Source organism: Pelodiscus sinensis, chromosome 12, assembly GCF_049634645.1.
Source record: "Pelodiscus sinensis isolate JC-2024 chromosome 12, ASM4963464v1, whole genome shotgun sequence".
NCBI lineage: Eukaryota > Metazoa > Chordata > Testudines > Trionychidae > Pelodiscus > Pelodiscus sinensis.
The window spans coordinates 16,921,433-16,937,905 of record NC_134722.1 but is presented as its reverse complement, the minus strand read 5'-3'; the positions used below and the strand labels follow the sequence as shown (position 1 = coordinate 16,937,905).

Sequence of the window (16,473 nt, the reverse complement as noted above, 5' to 3'; positions counted from 1 at the left end):
CACAGGTCTGGGATGGTGGTGGGGCGGGTGTGGTGCTCTCCTGCTGGGCAGAGGGTCTGGCTGTGGAGGAAAAGAGGAGGAGACAATCACTGTCTGTGATGCACCCCCGCTGTCCCTAAGGGCATGCCGGGGCTGGCAGAGGCTCTCCTTTGGACAGGAGATTCAGGGGTGTTCCATGTGACACCGCGTGTGAGTTGGGCAGTGGCCGGAAAGCCTCACAGGGGCCCCACAGTGCCAGTGGGGCTAGCTGGCCTCCCACACTGTCAACCCACCCGTGTGTGGTGACCCCTCAAAGCACTCACCTGATGTTCCCTCCCCGATGACCATGGATGCCTGGGAGGCCTCTGGGGTCTGGGTCTCAGCTGCCTCTTTCTCCTACTACTCTTTCTGGTGCAGCTCTCCCGCCTCTCCTGCCTGGTCTTCCTCCCCAGTAGGGGTCGGTCCATGATGTGGTGGGGTAACTCGGACTCCACCACATGCAGTGGAGTCTGAGCTTCCCCACTGCCCAGGTTCTGCTCCAACTCCTCATAGTAATGGCAGGTCTCAGGGGCTTCCCCAGAGTGGGAGCTCTGGTCCCGGGCCCTGGCATATCCCTGACGCAGCTCCTTAACCTTGGCCCTAACTTGTATCATGGTGCGAGGGTGATGCCCTTTGGTGGTCAGTCCCTGGGCCAGGCACTCGTAAATGTCCGCATTCCTGCCGTGTGTTTGCAGGGCCTGCAGGGCTTCTTCCTGAGACCAGAGCTCCAGCAGGTTTTTTATTTCGGGGCCAGACCAGGATGGTGCCTGCCTTTTGTTGCCCCTGGGTGAGTCCTCGTCTCTGTTCCAAGAAGGACCAGGGGGGCCTTGAGGCTGGGCCATGGCTGGCACTGCTGCTCTGGCTAGCTGCTGGACAGCAAGGCTTGTCTGGGTGCCTGTGCCTTTATGAGGCTGCGGTCAGGAACCACAGATGTGCTGTACCTGTAAAGGCTAGACTGTCCACCAGAGCTTCTTCCTGGAGGCCTTTTTTGTCAACAGAACTGGCTCCCTGCATCCACACTTACCTTTTGTAGACAGAACTTTGTTGACAAAAGCATTATTCCTCATAAAAGGAGGTTTACCTCAGTTGACAAAACTGCCTCATTCTGTCGACTTACTGTCGACATAATGCGACGGTAGTGTAGACACAGGTATAGTTTTATTGACAAAAGTCCACTTTTGTCGACAAAACCCTGTAGTCTAGACACACCCTATGAGACAGTGCTCATGTTGGGTTCACACATTTTTGTATTAAAATCCCTGTGTATTTTATGGTAATTTTACTATTGTGGTATATGTGCATAATAATTTGTTACAAACGATGGAGAAAGAGAGGATTCTTATTTTTATCCCCTAACTTTATAACTATTGTGGAAAGTAATATGTGTAGGAAGGAATAGCTAAATAAATCTTTTAAGTGCACTGATTTTTTTTTTGTTCATTTAGGGACCTTTTTAATCATACTACTAGGCTGTGTCTACATTGGCATGATTTTGTGCAAAAGCGATAACATGCTACCTGTCTGCACTGGCGGGGAGTTCTTGCACAAGAACACTGACGTGAAATCAGTGCTTCTTGCGCAAGAACTATGATGCTCCCACTCAGGAAAAAGCCCTCTTGTGCAACTGTTCTTGCACAGGAGGCCAGTGTACTCAGGCAACATACATTTCTTGCACAAAGAAAGCCCGATGGCTAAAATGGCCATCGGAGCTTTCTTGTGCAAGAGAACGTCTACACTGGCACAGATGCTTTTGCGCAAAAGCACATCTTTTGCGCAAAAGAACATGCCAGTGTAGACGCTCTCTTCCACAAATACTTTAACGCAAAAACTCTTGCGTTAAAAGTATTTGCACAAAATCTTGCCAATGTAGACGTAGCCCTAAAGTTTTGTGAAATCTTCAATGTAAATAAATGTTCTACTGCTCTCATGGTTAATTCCCATTGTTTCATATTTATGCCATTTTAAAATAGGGTAAGTTATTGCCTTATGATTATGATTTTGGAAGGATAGTTATATATATACACACACACACACACACACACATATTTAGGGCCTTTGCATGAAGGAAATTAGTTGTTATTATTCCTGAATGTCACAAACTGGTTGATCCTATAATAAGACATGCTGGGTTCAGACTTGACTTTGGCCTAGCAAGCCAGTGAAAATTAGTAAACACAGCTGACTGTGGCTGAGTGACTTAATTATATTGAATGACCACAGATGCAGGGAATCAGGAAGGACTGCTTTAAAAGAGCTAGGATCACAGCTTGTGGGGGAGGGACAACAGAGCTGGCTGGCTTGCTCGCTCGCTTGCTCACACGATCGATTGATCGATCATTCGCTTGCTCCTGTTTGACGGTTTGCAAAGGGACCTGCAGGGAAGAGGTTATACTCCTGTGGGGGAGCACTGAGGTAGAGTCTACATGGATCAGGAGACTCTCTCAGGGAAGCTACCATAGTACCTGGGGATAGGGATACATTGGGGAGTCCTCTTAGGGTACAGGAGTGGAGCTAAGAAATGGAAAAGCCCAAGAGACAAAAGAATTATTAATTTGGGTATTTGTTTTGTACTCTCACTTTTCAGTTGGACATTTGCTAACCTGGAAGTTATTTGAACTTTTTTATGACTTATCCAGTGAGCCCAGTCATAGAAGACCCACAGAGAGAGAGGCCACGAAAGGGCTGAGGGTGATGTCAAAAGGGGGCACAAGATGCCTTCAGGCAAGAGGGTGCATTGCTAATAGGGAGTCTGCACTATTACACTTCTATTCTTAACTCTGTATACCTGACCACTCTATTTCTCCATCTCTCTGTCCCACAAGAGATGGGAACCCATCAAAAAAACAAGGTTCACTTCTATTCATCCTCTTCCAGAGCAGTGTTCAACTTTTGCCTTCTCATCTTCTTTTCTTACAACAAACCTGAAAGCATACCAGCATTCAGGAAACTCTTGGCTCTGCTGCTGGAAAGGACAGTATTGTTTGTGTGTCTATATGTATAGATTCATGGAATATAAACTGTACAATTTCACTAAGTAAACTAAACAGACACCCTCCTGGGGTCTGCTGGTCATCCTTCTCTGTTAGAAAACACATATTTCTTACAAAAATAGGGTATATACTAAAGAGGAATGTATAAAGGAAAGCATTCAAGGACAGAGTGAAGTAACTCCTTGTGTAGCTTACCTTTTGACAACTAACACAAGAAGTTGCTTCATGATAAGTATGCAGTGAGGCACTATTTTTCCTACTGCACATGTCCATCCCATTTTGGAAAGTACTGAATTTTGAAAAAAAGTTTGAAAACAACTGAAAACCAAGCTATATACTATATACAGCACAGTATATGCTGTTCTTTTTGGTGAATAAATTCCTGTCAAAAACAGCTGATCTTTGAAACTTCATATTTGAGTTATTTTTTGTGAAAAACTATGGAGGGAGAATTCATTTTTTCACCTTCCTGGATCTTCCTCAATCTTTCAAGAGAGAGCATTTCAGATGTGGGAAACTTCAACCCAAAGTATGTACAGGGACATGTTTGAAAAGTTCATAGTGTTTTGAAAGAGATCACCAGTTTCAACACGGTACTCAATACATAAAAGGGCTAAATCCAATATCTGAAGAACTAGGATAACACAAGTATATGCTTTGGAAAGATCTGCTTATAGAGACCAGGAGGAGGTGTAGTTTATACTGTTTTTCGTATATTCGATGTACTGTAGTATGAAATAGGGGAGTCAGTTAATAGCCTATTTGAAGTGAGTAAATATCTTCATATTTCTCTCTTGTTTTCCAAGGATATATCACTCTATCTTGACTTATTTCTCATACATTCTCCTTAATGTGATACTTTTGCAAGCCACAAACTATGCTCCAGGGAATAAATAAAATAATGCAGTGGGATCTATTGTTCAGTCAATATGCTAACAGATAATTTACTCAAACCTTTCAGAAAATCTAAAGGTGAAATAATCCCTGACAAATATATCTCTGTTTTGTAATGTTACACTAATTTATTGTTTGAGAGTCAGGCTACTCATATATACAGGAGCTAGAATTACTCTTTAATTATTAATAATTTTCTCAAGTTAAAAAAGAAATATCAACCAACATTCTGCACTTTTCAAAGTCCTTTTTAACAGCATGACAAATATTGATTAGAAATATTTCCCCCCAAAAATGTTTTTAACTAGCCATTTTGGAAGAATAGTGACCTTTACAGAGTGATTATCTTGGAATCTATGCTGATTTTGTGTCGGTGAGTAAATATAAAATGTCAGATCGTTCCCAATTTATAAAGCTAAGGAAAAGAACCTCATTGTAAAGGCTGAAAAGGACAGCAACCAGTTTCAACTCCTTTAAACATCCCAGCATGTCACATGAAAACACTGCTGAGTAGCCTTCCTTAAAAAGCTGTGAGACACTAGAAATACCTTACTTTTCTCAACACTCTTTGACAAATCAGGTTCTCATTTACAGATGTTTGCTCACAAATTAAAATAGTGCACAGGATTAAAGTCCCTCGCTGTTCATAAAACCCACTGTGAAACACTGAAAACCTCCATAAGTCTTTGGGAAGCCTACTCTGATTATAATTTTTCCTAGATTTGTTATATGTAGCTTCTACATGCCACAGAGGAAAACTTTTTTTCTTTCAAATTCTTCCACCTTTTCCTGCTTCTGCAAGGCCTAATTAGTTTTGCCAAGAGATTTGTTTGTTTGTTTGTTTTCATGAGGGCTAATAAGAGTATGATCCTCACAAGCCAGGGAAAGACAAGGGAAATTCTGACAGAAGGTGCTGTGATCCAAGCTTAGATGCTGGGGAGACGTTTGGCTGGCAGATTGATAGACTAACAGACCCCCCTCCCTCCCCCGCATGAGGCACATAGTCACTTGTCATGGGATGGCTGCCCCTATTCTGGTTAGAAGGGGATAAAGCAGGCTAGAGAAATCCTATTCAGAGTCCTGGACAATGACTTTTAAGAACCCAATCAGAGGGCAGCTTGCTGGGGCAGTCCTGTATATAAGGGGCTGCTCAGCAGAGAGAGAGAAAGCAGGTAAGTCCTGACCAGGGAGGACTCAGGACAGGTTCCCCTTTTTCCTTACACCATACTTTGATACCTAAGGGTATGTCTATACAGCAAAGTTATTTCGAAATAACTTTACTAGCATCTTCACAGCCAAACTGCTATTTCAAAATTAATTCAAAATAGTGGAGCACTTATTTCAAATTTGGTAAATCTCATTCCATGAGGAATAACACCAAATTCAAAATAGCTATTTCAAAATAAGTGCCGTGTAGACACTTATTTCGAAATAGAGGGCCTCCAGCCTTCTGAAGGTGCCCTGGTAGCCACTCCAACCTCAACCAAGAACACTCCTCTCCCTCACCCCTCCCCAGAGCCCTTAAAGGGGTTGACTCTGGCCACAGTGCCTGTGCCAGCTCCAAGTCTTCCAGCCCAGAGCCAACAGTCACTGCCTCTGACCCAGTGGCCCCAAAACATGAGCCAGCAAGCCACCCTCTCTCTTCTCCTCTCCCACCTCCTTTCCCCAGTCTCACCAGAGTTTCATTCCCTCCCTCCCTCCAGTTTTGTTAAATAAAGAGAGTTTGTGTTCGTGAAAATATATGTATTTTATTTGATATCAGGAAGGGGGATTAGGGAGGGGTAAGTGGAAGGACATGAGGGAGAAATGAAAGCCCCCCCATGGGGCACACTAGGGAGGCTCTTAGTGCTCCTCAGGGTGGAAGCTCTCCCACAGGGCCTCCTGGATACTGACAGCCCCCAATGGACCTCCCGGATGGCAGCCTGCAGAAAGTGCAGCCAGGCTCACAGCAATGCGTCAATGAGAAGCACCAGAGTGCCCAGGGGCAGCTCTGGCTCCATGTTGCAGAGTGCTGTGGTGTTCTGAGTGAGGGCAACCAGAGCACGCAGAGACAAAATGCTTTGCTGTCCCTCATCAAGGTAGGCAAGCAAGCAGGGAAACCTGAGAACCGGCTGTTCGGGGGAAGAGCCTCAGGCAGCAGTCACACAAACTAACTCCTGACTTGATGCCCTGCCAGACCTGGTTCTGGCCAGCCTTAAATGCAACTCAGCATCCACTCAGTGTGGACGCGCTATTTCAAAATAGCAATAAGCTATTTTGAAATAATTATTTTGAAATAAGATATTTTGAAATAACACTGTAGTGTAGACATATCCTAATAGAGTGGTCAGTGTAGATTGTGGCTTGCCCCTGAAATGAGGGACCAAACTTTGGGGAGCAGTTGGCCACAGTGGCAGGTATATAGACTGAGGACTGCTTAGACAACTTGAAGGGGGGTCAGAGACTAGTGTGATGGGCACTGTGGGAGGGTAGTGCCCTGAAGAGGACACCATGATCTTGGGAGTGACATGGGTCCAGAGTCCAAGCATGGAGAAAGGACAGAACAATAAGAGACATGATACCAGCCTGCTAAGGATTGAGCAATTCCCAGTGTGACCAGCAGGAGGCACTGCAAAGGTCGCAATGCCATTACATCACTGTTTGTCTCAAAGACCAATATGCTTCCATAGTAGGATCACCAACAAATTATAGCTTCATGAGGAGAGACGATACTCCTGCAATGAGGAGTAACGGTAGTCCAAATTAGAGGCTTTAGTTCAAACTACCTCGCCCATGCGGCGTGTAGTCGCGGGCAGGGAGTTCGAACTACTGGGCATTTAAAAATGGTGGCACCCGGGAACATGCAAATAAAACCCAGGATATTTTAATCCCGGGCTTCATTTGCAAGTTTGAATTACTACATTAGCCACCCTAGTTCGAACTAGGGTGGCTAGTGTAGACATACCCTTGCAGTGTACTCCTGTTCTGCAGTAGCACTACACCAATATTACATTTTCTCAAGCCAAACTTGTCCATAGTTTAAGATGATGGAAGCAAGATTTGGTCTTGGTACATACCAGGATCTTATGGCACAATATAAACTATAAGCTATATTTGTGGTTGTATGTGATTACAGGTTGATGGACTTCAATGTCCATGACAACAGTAGATTTGGCCCTGTACCTTAATGGAGCACATGGATAGAACTTGATAATTATGGGGAAAATGCATCACTGCGCTGTAATGTACATTACTTTATGCTAATAGCATTTCACTCCCTTTCTCTCAAGGTGAAAATTACTTCTCTATTCAATAAATAGCCAACTCCAGGGACTTTGTTCCTGAACTGTAGAAACGCTTGATACTGGAAATATTCTAGGACATGCCAGGGGTAGAATGAATGTGAACCAGATGATGGAGAGCAGGGTATGTTGTCAGTTGGAAGGATTGCAGCTGAAGCAGGATTGTATATTCACTGTCCTTGTTAGCTTCTTAGGGTATGTCTAGACTACATGGCTCCATCGACATAGCCATGTAGATGAGTTTACTAGACATAGGGAAATGAAGCAGCAATTTAAATAATCGCCGCTTCATTTACATCAAAATGGCCGCTGAGCTGTGCTGATCAGCTGTTTGGGTGCACAGCATGGTAGTCTGGATGCACCATAGTCGACAAGGGAAGCCTTTCTCGACCACCCCGGTAAACCTCATTTCACGAGGCATACCGGGGCAGTCAACAAAGGCTTCCCTTGTCGACCGTGGCATGCCCAGACTACAGCACTGTGTCACCAAACAGCTGATTGGCACAGCGTGGTGGCCATTTTGATGTAAATGAAGCGGCAATTATTTAAATAGCCTCTTCATTTCCCTATGTCTAGTGAACTCATCTACATGGCTCTGTCGACGGAGCCATGTAGTCTAGACTGTGTCAGCTAAGAGAGCTACTTAGAGCAGTAAAATGGCTGCCCTTACTTGTGCCTGCAGCCCTTTAAAAGCAGAAATGCAAATAGCCTCTTTTCAGATTCTGCACTGGCACAGTGATTTATCTGGTCCCATATGTTATCATTTTTGATAATGCCTCTCTTTAAGGCTTAATTCTGCTTCACTGACATCAGTAGGTCTGTCCTGTTTCTAGTGATTTCATTCAAGAAGCAGGGTTAGGCCTCTAAAATGTAAGTAACATGAGAACGTAATGAGTTACAATTAGTAGCGTGAGTCTGTCTGGGGAGAAAAGTATGATAGCCTTACTGAAAAACAGACATAACCAATGATAAACCATTATATAAGAGGAACTGAGAGGTATTTGCACTTTCTGTGGTGGACTGAATAGTGTACAGGCAGTCCCCGAGTTACGAGGATCCGACTTATGTCGGATCTGCACTTATAAACGGGGCTTTTCTCGCCCCGGAACTCGCGGGCGGCGGGACAACCCAGACGCGCAGTGGTCCCACCACCGCATCCTCCGGGGTGAGAAAAGCTGCTCCGGGTGTCCCTGGTCCACTGGGGGGTCCCCAGCAGACCAGGGACACCCGGAGCAAAGCTGCAGAGGCGCGGGACCCCGCCGCCTCCGCGGCTTTGCTCCGGGTCTCTCTGGTCTGCTGGGAGGGGGGGCTCAGCTAGTGCGCCCCCCCCCCCCAGCAGACCAGGCTTTTGTTGTGAGTGCCTGGGGTAGAGCAGCTGAGGTGCTGCCGGGTTGGTCCTGGGGGGACCTACCCGGCAGCGCCCCAGCTGTTCTGTCCCAGGCTCCAGATTCAGCTGCTGTTGAAACTGAGCAGTGGCTGATTCCAAGAAGCTGGGGGCAGAACAACTCTGCCTCAGGCTTCCTGTAGTCATCCCCTGGTCAGTTTCAGCAGCAGCGGCTGAATCTGGAGCCAGTTCCGAGTTACGTACAAATTCAACTTAAGAACAAACCTATAGTCCCTATATTGTATGTAACCCGGGGACTGCCTGTATATAGTAATGTGAGATACTTATTGCCTTTGTACTACACTGACAATTTAAACCAGAAATATATGAATTGGCAAAAATACCAAGAAGATGACAAACGAGTTGAGGGGCAAAGATGCTTAATTGAATTAACCTGAAATCAGAGATCATTAGAAATGGAGGCTTGAGGTCTGCCCTAATCTCTATTCTCCAAGTAGACATTGGAATTTTTTTCTGACAAAGTGAACTCTGCCAAGACTGGTTTCCCCAATCCACATGAGTGTCCAAACTGCTGGGCTATTGGCAGGATAGTTTGTTCATCTTTTGCAAAAATCCCCCAAAGTTAACATCTGTTTCAACTCAGAAAGAGAAGAAATATTGCTGTTTTAAGTTTCATGGGATGAGAAACATTTTCCATCCTATTCCAGTAGCAGTGAACAGCAAGGATTATATCCTCTTCCTCTTGAGAACAACCTCTGAGAATCATAGTCCTCTTGCTGGGAGATCCCTTTTAATGGGAAAATCCTCCATGCATTTGAGAGGTTGGCATTACAACTGTTTTGCCTAGCCAGACTGGTGCAAAGGTGCCCATTTCTGTACCAAGGATCAGCAAGGGTATGTCTACACTAGCCCCCTAGTTTGAACTAGGGAGGCTAATGTAGGCATTCAAAGTTGCAAATCAAGCCTGGGATTAAAGCCCTAGTTCGAACTACCTGTTATTCCTCCTGCAAGGAGGTTCAACAGGTAGTTCGAACTAGGGGCTTTAATACCGGGTCCCTCCCTACTGTAATTTCTGAGTGTAGAAGAGAGGTATGTGTCATAGAAAGATTGAAGTCTGAAGATGGGTCAGCCTAGATGAGTCAACCATAGGTGAGATATATAAGGCTCCCCTTTCTGTCCTTATGTCCTCTGCTGCATGTCAGGAACTATTACCCACTGTCTTCAGTTTGCTATTTCCATTGTGCACACACTTAGGAGGTCAGTGAAGTTCATGGCCAGGGTTTGTGAAAATGGCACAGATGAGTGCTTTTAGAATATTTCAGAGAATTCAAAATTAGAAAAAACAGGCTTTGCCTGCCAGCCAGATGGGTGGTCTCCCCTTGTAAGCCTCTTCCCTCCTGCCTCCAAACAACAAAAACCTACTCTCTCAGTTTTGAAAAATTGTGTCCTTCCTATGACTTGATTGCCATTCCAAGCTAATTTCTTACCATTATGAATAATTCATTAAGCATTGTAATTCACATTCCATGCAGCAGATTGGTAGCCATGGACATATGCATGCATCTTCTCTCTGAGTTGTAGTATTTAACTTGTTTAGGTCACAGTTCAGTAAGTTATTAGAAGCATATTAATTATTGCTATCCATTAGGCAAGACTAGTGTAAATGGTGGGTAACTTACTAACTGGTGGAGGATCTGACATTGCACTGTTGATAATAAATGAAAATGGAACAATTCTATACAAGTTCAAAGTCCCAGGTGCAATCATTAACGTTGCTGTTAAAAATTATGTTATGCTGTATTATGTGGGAAGTACTGATCAGCGAACAGATAATCATTCTTAAGATACTTAATGAGGGAAAATGTTGGAATGCTGACTCATATCTGTGTGGAATAAGATTGGTTATTTGATATGAGCTTAGCAATAAAGTACAGTATATCACAAAGCAAAGTGAACAGTTCTTCAGTCATTCAGTTTTTCTTGAAGCACTACAGAGATCCTCAAAAGAGAAATCCAGTTCAAAGGGTATCTTTCAAGCATTCTATCTTAGTCTTGCATTAGGCAAACTGTTGTAAATGTCTCTGGTTTCACAGTACCGACACTGCTAAGTTTCAAGTAACTTCATCCCTGAAAAGTGACTGTGTATAACATGACAATGTGGGAGCTCTATTGATTTGGGAGGAGGGGAAGTCTGGTTTTGTTTTACATATCAGATTTGTTCAGTTTGCTCTTAAAAATATGTTTTGGTGGGTTTTTTTCAAACTCAAACTCATTCTGGGCTGTAATATTCAAAGAGGAAAGGTTTGTAATGGTTAAACATTAACAAATGAGTTCCTTCCATCTTGCATACAGAGGTGACACATGGGGGAGGGCATATGGGGGGGTCACATTTTTCCTTAGATGAGTCAAATGCCCCCCTGAATTTTAATTATCAAGCAAGAGCTCTCACTCTGCTCACCTCCTTTCATGCCTCTCTCCACCACGAGCACGGGTAGCCTCTGCTTGCATATCAACACCAATGAACAAAGTTTTGCAGGCTGAATATAGTTCAGAAGTAAATTGTATAATGCTTAGATTAGCAGTGACATCAGGTTTAAGTGGATTTGGCAAGGTTTCATTATCTGAAAGCTCTGGGTTTGCATAGATGTAGTTGAAGAATAATTTTTATTGTGGCTTCCTAATATCTGAAGATCGTGCCCATGATAGAAAACTCCACAGTTTTGCTTGGTCTCTGACAGACAAGTTGAGCTCTTGCAGGTGGAGGGCAGGGCAGGGGAGGGAATAGTTTTCCTTCACTGAGAAAAAATTGATATTCAAATCAGTGGAACACATGATCCTGGAATTTCACAATGCCACTCTTACAGAGTCACTCTTCTCAGTTAGAATCATGCTTTCACTGATTATATCAAAGTCCTAATTTTCTGAGGTGTGGAGAACCTTTAACTCCGTTGAATGGGAGTTGTGAGTGAACAGCAATTCTGAAAAGTAGGGCTGTGTGAATTCCCTGGGCTGATTATAATATATACTTAACTGCAAAAAGCAATAAAATGCATTATAATATTAGCATAAGTTATATAAAACGTTCTTTATATGAGCTAGAATCTCTGAATTGAAAGTTTTTTGTAAAATGTCTTTATGTAGTAATGGCATTATGTAGTAACAGGACATCCCTCTCTTTAAGTTTCAGGACGCCTTGGAACAAGCAGATCTGTCCAGTTAGCCCTGCCCTTATATATATCTGTGCCGGATGTGGAACTTCAAAGGAGCTCATACAGAAGCAGCTGTAGGTGAGTACTGTAGGCAATAATGGGACAGTTTGAACTGACTGCAGCTCTGGGAAAAACAGAATCTGGGGAAGAGTGCTCTTGATTCAGGAAGAGATGAAGGAACAAGACTGGATCCAGCTTGGGGAACTCATGCCTCACAGAGAGGGACACAGAAATGAAGTTGTGGCCTGGAGGCCCTATGAGTGTAAGGGCTAAATAAATAGACTCCAGAAGAAGACGGTTATAATTACTACAGGACTGTGCTATGGACTTCCTAAGGAAATCTGAGCAGAAGGAGAAACTGAGACAGGATACCACTTTTCCACCCCAGGCCATATGGGGTGTGCATACACCTTTAATTTTCATTTCAAAAGAGGTGTGTATTACACATATTACAGCAAACTATATATTGATAAATGGATAAATTAATTTTGATAAACTATAAGCAACAACTAAAAAAATATGCAGGTAGCAGACGCTGAAATTTACAAAGTAATGTCAGTCTTTCCATTAAAAACCAAGTTCTCAGAACCTGAAAACAATGTGTGTGGATCTGGGTGGGAGAGTAAGGGAGGGAATCATTCCATGAAACTTTATGTTTGAGGATCGTCTCACTCCACAGCAATGAGAAGTCTTATTTAATTTTAACAGGACTCCTAGTAAAGTGCTGCATAGCATGAGAAAAGACCTTTGCAAGTATATAGTAACATTGCTAATATTACAAGATTGCTGTTGAGAAAGACAGGCATTGGCTTGCCTGCTATGAAGGCATCATGTCCATTAGCACTCTGTACATTTTTAATTGTCAAATATAAGCCCACACAAATTTCCCAAATGGGATGTCTCCTTTTTAACTCTCATTGTTTTTGTTCATTCTGGATTCTATTACTGGCAATGGGATTTACTGAAGAGATAATTATCTAATACATGTCTCTTGTTGTTTATGTAGTTTGGAGTTAATTACATAGTAATTAGGTTTATTTCTTTCAGTCTTGTTTAAGTGTCCTCTAACAATTAAAGAATATGTATTTTGTGTCCTCGATCTTACTGAGTCTATTTAAAATAAGCACATTTCAGTTAAAGTTTTCCTTTAAAAGAGAAATTATGTATATGTATATTATATATGTGACTTTCACTCCATATTTTAGAATGTTGTGACACTGTTATTGATGCACTTAATGGTTTTTTGGATTGGTTATGCCATTAATTTTTACTGACAATGGTTAGCTTCTGCATGTATCAGGGGCAGTGTTGATTTCCCATGTTGCCCATGTTTTTGAATACATACAAGTAACTCACCTGTCTGATTCCTTTTCAACTGCTTACATTTGTTTTGTGGCAAAAGTTTCTCCATTGTCAATTTAAACACTCATTTCAGTGAAAAACAGTGAGTTCTAGAACAAACTTTGGTCACTGAAGAGATACACAATATTTAATAATTTCCAAGATAGCATGCCTCATAGCTCTTTCTTTCTTGCAAAGTAAACACATTTGTTCAGAAGTGATTAGTGATGCCAGAGATTTCAGCCAATTCACACAGAGAAGGTGAACATGAAGATGTTGGGCACTAAAGCACCATACATGAGTTGATATAAAAAAGTCAGTGGTTGCCAGTAGTTACTGCAAAGTACTATCTGAGATTCTACAATTTACTCCTATACCTAATACATGTAAAATATTGACCTTTTAATAGTGAACACTGCAATGCATGCACCAAATCTATGTAACAATAGCATCTATCCATAGTTCTACAATTGCCAAGTATCAAAGTGGAAACAATACTTTCCTCTTTAACACTCTTTTTAGTCTCCTTATATAATGTAAAGGTCTGTTTCTCTTCTTATGAGCATTCCTCGAGTCTCCTTGATGCAGTAATTACAGATATGATGGCAATGCTTGATTCTATAGCACTGAACTTCAATACAGTTGACCAGCGGGGTCAGTGAAAATAAATGACTTTCTTTGTCTATTTGCCTTGTCTTCCTTAATAGTATCATTTCATACCCTTAGTTCAAGGACACAATTTTGTTGTGCTAGAGCACGTTAGGGGATAAATATACTACAAAGAAATCATTTGCCTGTAGCTTTCCTTCACCTAGTACCAAATAACAGATTCTTTTTCTAGAACTTCTGTAAAATAAAATCTTCTCAGATCTTGAAACAAACACTTTTGGCTACTTTGACAATGTGAAAGACTGCTAAAATATATTTGTGACAACAATAGTATTGTGCTGTACTGACAGTTTGCATTACACAGTAAGAAGCAGCCATCATAGTATTATTATTAGTGGAAGCCTTAATTCTTCATTAACTTATGCTGGCAACTTATGAAAATATTGCTGTCCATATGGGAATAAAAGGACAAAAAGTTATAGCAGCATTCTTAAGATCACAATAATTTATATACACATGCAGATATAAACTGCAGGACAGTCCAAAATATAATATTGAAATCAGAATTCTATTCCAAACATCTTTTGCCAGTGGCTAATAGTTCTGATCTTGTGATCATGACATACAAAACTGCCCTTAAATTCAATGTGAACTACAGTGATCATTGTTACAACAGCAGATTTTGCCATATAGTTTCCCATAAGGTTTTATTTCTAATATGGTTTTATAGTTCCAGTTTGTATTCTTCTCTCTCTGACATTTTAAATGTCGTACAGTGAGTTTCCTCAGGGAAAGTAAATCAGCTTTCCTCCTGGAGTGCAAACCTGCTAATAATAATATAAAAGTGCTGTTTGAGAGCAAAAGTATTGTATAGTTGTTATGGCAACTAGAATCTAAAAGGAAGTGTACAGTTTTAAGGGGCAACTGCTTGATTCCCAAACAAATTCTTCACCCCAGCTACCCTCAAAGGAATAATTTTAAATCACTCTTGCAAGATGCAAAGAGTGACTTCCAGCTGAGAAAGCACAGCTCCCACTGGCTCAGTCAAAAGGAGGCTCCCTTTATCTCACCTGAAAGTGTTGCTGCCTCAGAGCCACAAGAGTCCCAGCGTATGTCTTAGTTCTGTTAATGTGCAGGGCGTATAAATGGCAAATCCATCTGGGGCATGACTGAGTGATTATAATGTCTGGCCTCTAGTTGACAGACACAATTTTTTGTCTGTCTAGACATACCCTGAAAGGTTAGTTCCAATACAAGTATGAAGTGTTGTGAGCACAAAGTAAAAGGTAATGTATAGGACAGAGAGCAAATGGGAATCCATCCTGAATTTATGCCAGTGCTGTTGTGAGACCAGCACAAGTTGCTCCTGCTAACTAGCAGATGCAAGACATACAGTGGTTGCCATGAAAATGTCAGGTATTGTCAGAGGTTACAACAGAGATAGGAGAAAACTCTGGTAATCTCCGCTATTTTAAAAATAGGAAATATCTGTCATCAAAGCTGTCTAATATTAAGTTTTTATAGGCTGTACTGTGAGTGGGTTAATACACATACAAACAGTAATGCTATGTGGCAAAGGTTTTTGGTGATTTTCTTACATTACACACTTACACATTCAGACAATTGAAAATGAGGGACATTTATACTGAAGCCAATTGTGAAACTTTCATGGGGAAAAAAAAGTGTTACTAATTAAGCAGGAAAAAGTCTACCTGCTATCAGGCAATAGCTGGGAACTACGGAAACAGTACTGATTCTTTGTGGAAGGGTAAGGATGTTAATATGTACAATGAAGTACATTAAAATGCAGGTTTCAGCAATCTATCACTGACTGAAACCAACAATACAGTAACCTTGACAATATAAATGCTAACAAAGACCTTGATTCAAGGAAGTATTCCCATTCAGGGCAGTACTTATGTATCATGTTGTTTTAGGCATGTGTTCAGGACTAATCATATGACAAGTGTTTTCTTACATCAGAAACACAACAATTAAACTCTCATCTTATGTCACTGCACAGATTCTGGAGAAATCATGTTTTGCAAGAGTGGGAAGTATATTTTCATGATAGTTATTATTGTTGCTTGAGATTCAACTTCAAGTAACAGTAATGTTTAATATATATTGAGAAATCGTAATATGATACTTGTCAGTTACTTGATATGTGATGTACTTATACTTGTTTTGTAACTGTCAAGTTTTTGTTCTTTTTTTCAATAAACTTAAAATCTTAGCAACATAAACTTACAGTTAGCGCACAATAGTAAAGCATTATTTTAATTTTGTATCAAGAAAAGAAGGGAACTGGGGGAAATCAGCATGTATTAATAAACCCAGTGAAAAGGCATCTTTTTTTATAACTGTCCCATGCTGTTTTCCTTTTACTTCAGAATTTTTTTTTTAAAGGATGCTTTCCAGTTTCTCAATTATGCTTTCAAAGATGGAGGTTTACATGGATATTTGTAGACAAGATGTGCATCTTTAAATATCACTACATTATTTCTAGTTCATAAAAATTGTCACCTTGCAGTCTGGTTTTATATAAAGAGGAGTTATGCATTCATTGCATTTTACCATAGAAGTCCATTTCATTTACTTGACCCTGGTGCCTTGTCCAAACAAGCTCATTTGAGCTTTACGCAGATGGTGGCCATTTGCTTCAGCCTCATTTATTACTATCCCCCAAATTAGGGCAGCTAGCCAGCTGGCAGAGAATACAGCTTTCTGCTGTAGAGATGACATGCTTTCATCCCTGCATTGGTAAACAGAGGATCCTGCTATAA

The 16,473-nt window shown here is 41.6% G+C and overlaps 2 long non-coding RNA genes across 2 annotated transcripts in view; one reads left to right on the top strand and one right to left on the bottom strand.

Annotated features, from left to right (window-relative positions):
- Window positions 1-16,039, bottom strand: part of LOC142831061 (uncharacterized) — a 36,184-nt gene extending 20,145 nt beyond the window's left edge. The window contains exon 1 of the long non-coding RNA XR_012906676.1: window positions 14,758-16,039. This is a non-coding gene — a long non-coding RNA (uncharacterized LOC142831061). The remainder of the gene's footprint in view (window positions 1-14,757) is intronic.
- LOC142831059 (uncharacterized) lies at window positions 11,026-13,761 on the top strand. Its single transcript, XR_012906675.1, has 2 exons — window positions 11,026-11,513; window positions 11,710-13,761. It is a non-coding gene; the product is annotated as an uncharacterized LOC142831059 (long non-coding RNA).
- Window positions 16,040-16,473: the final 434 nt, after the last annotated feature.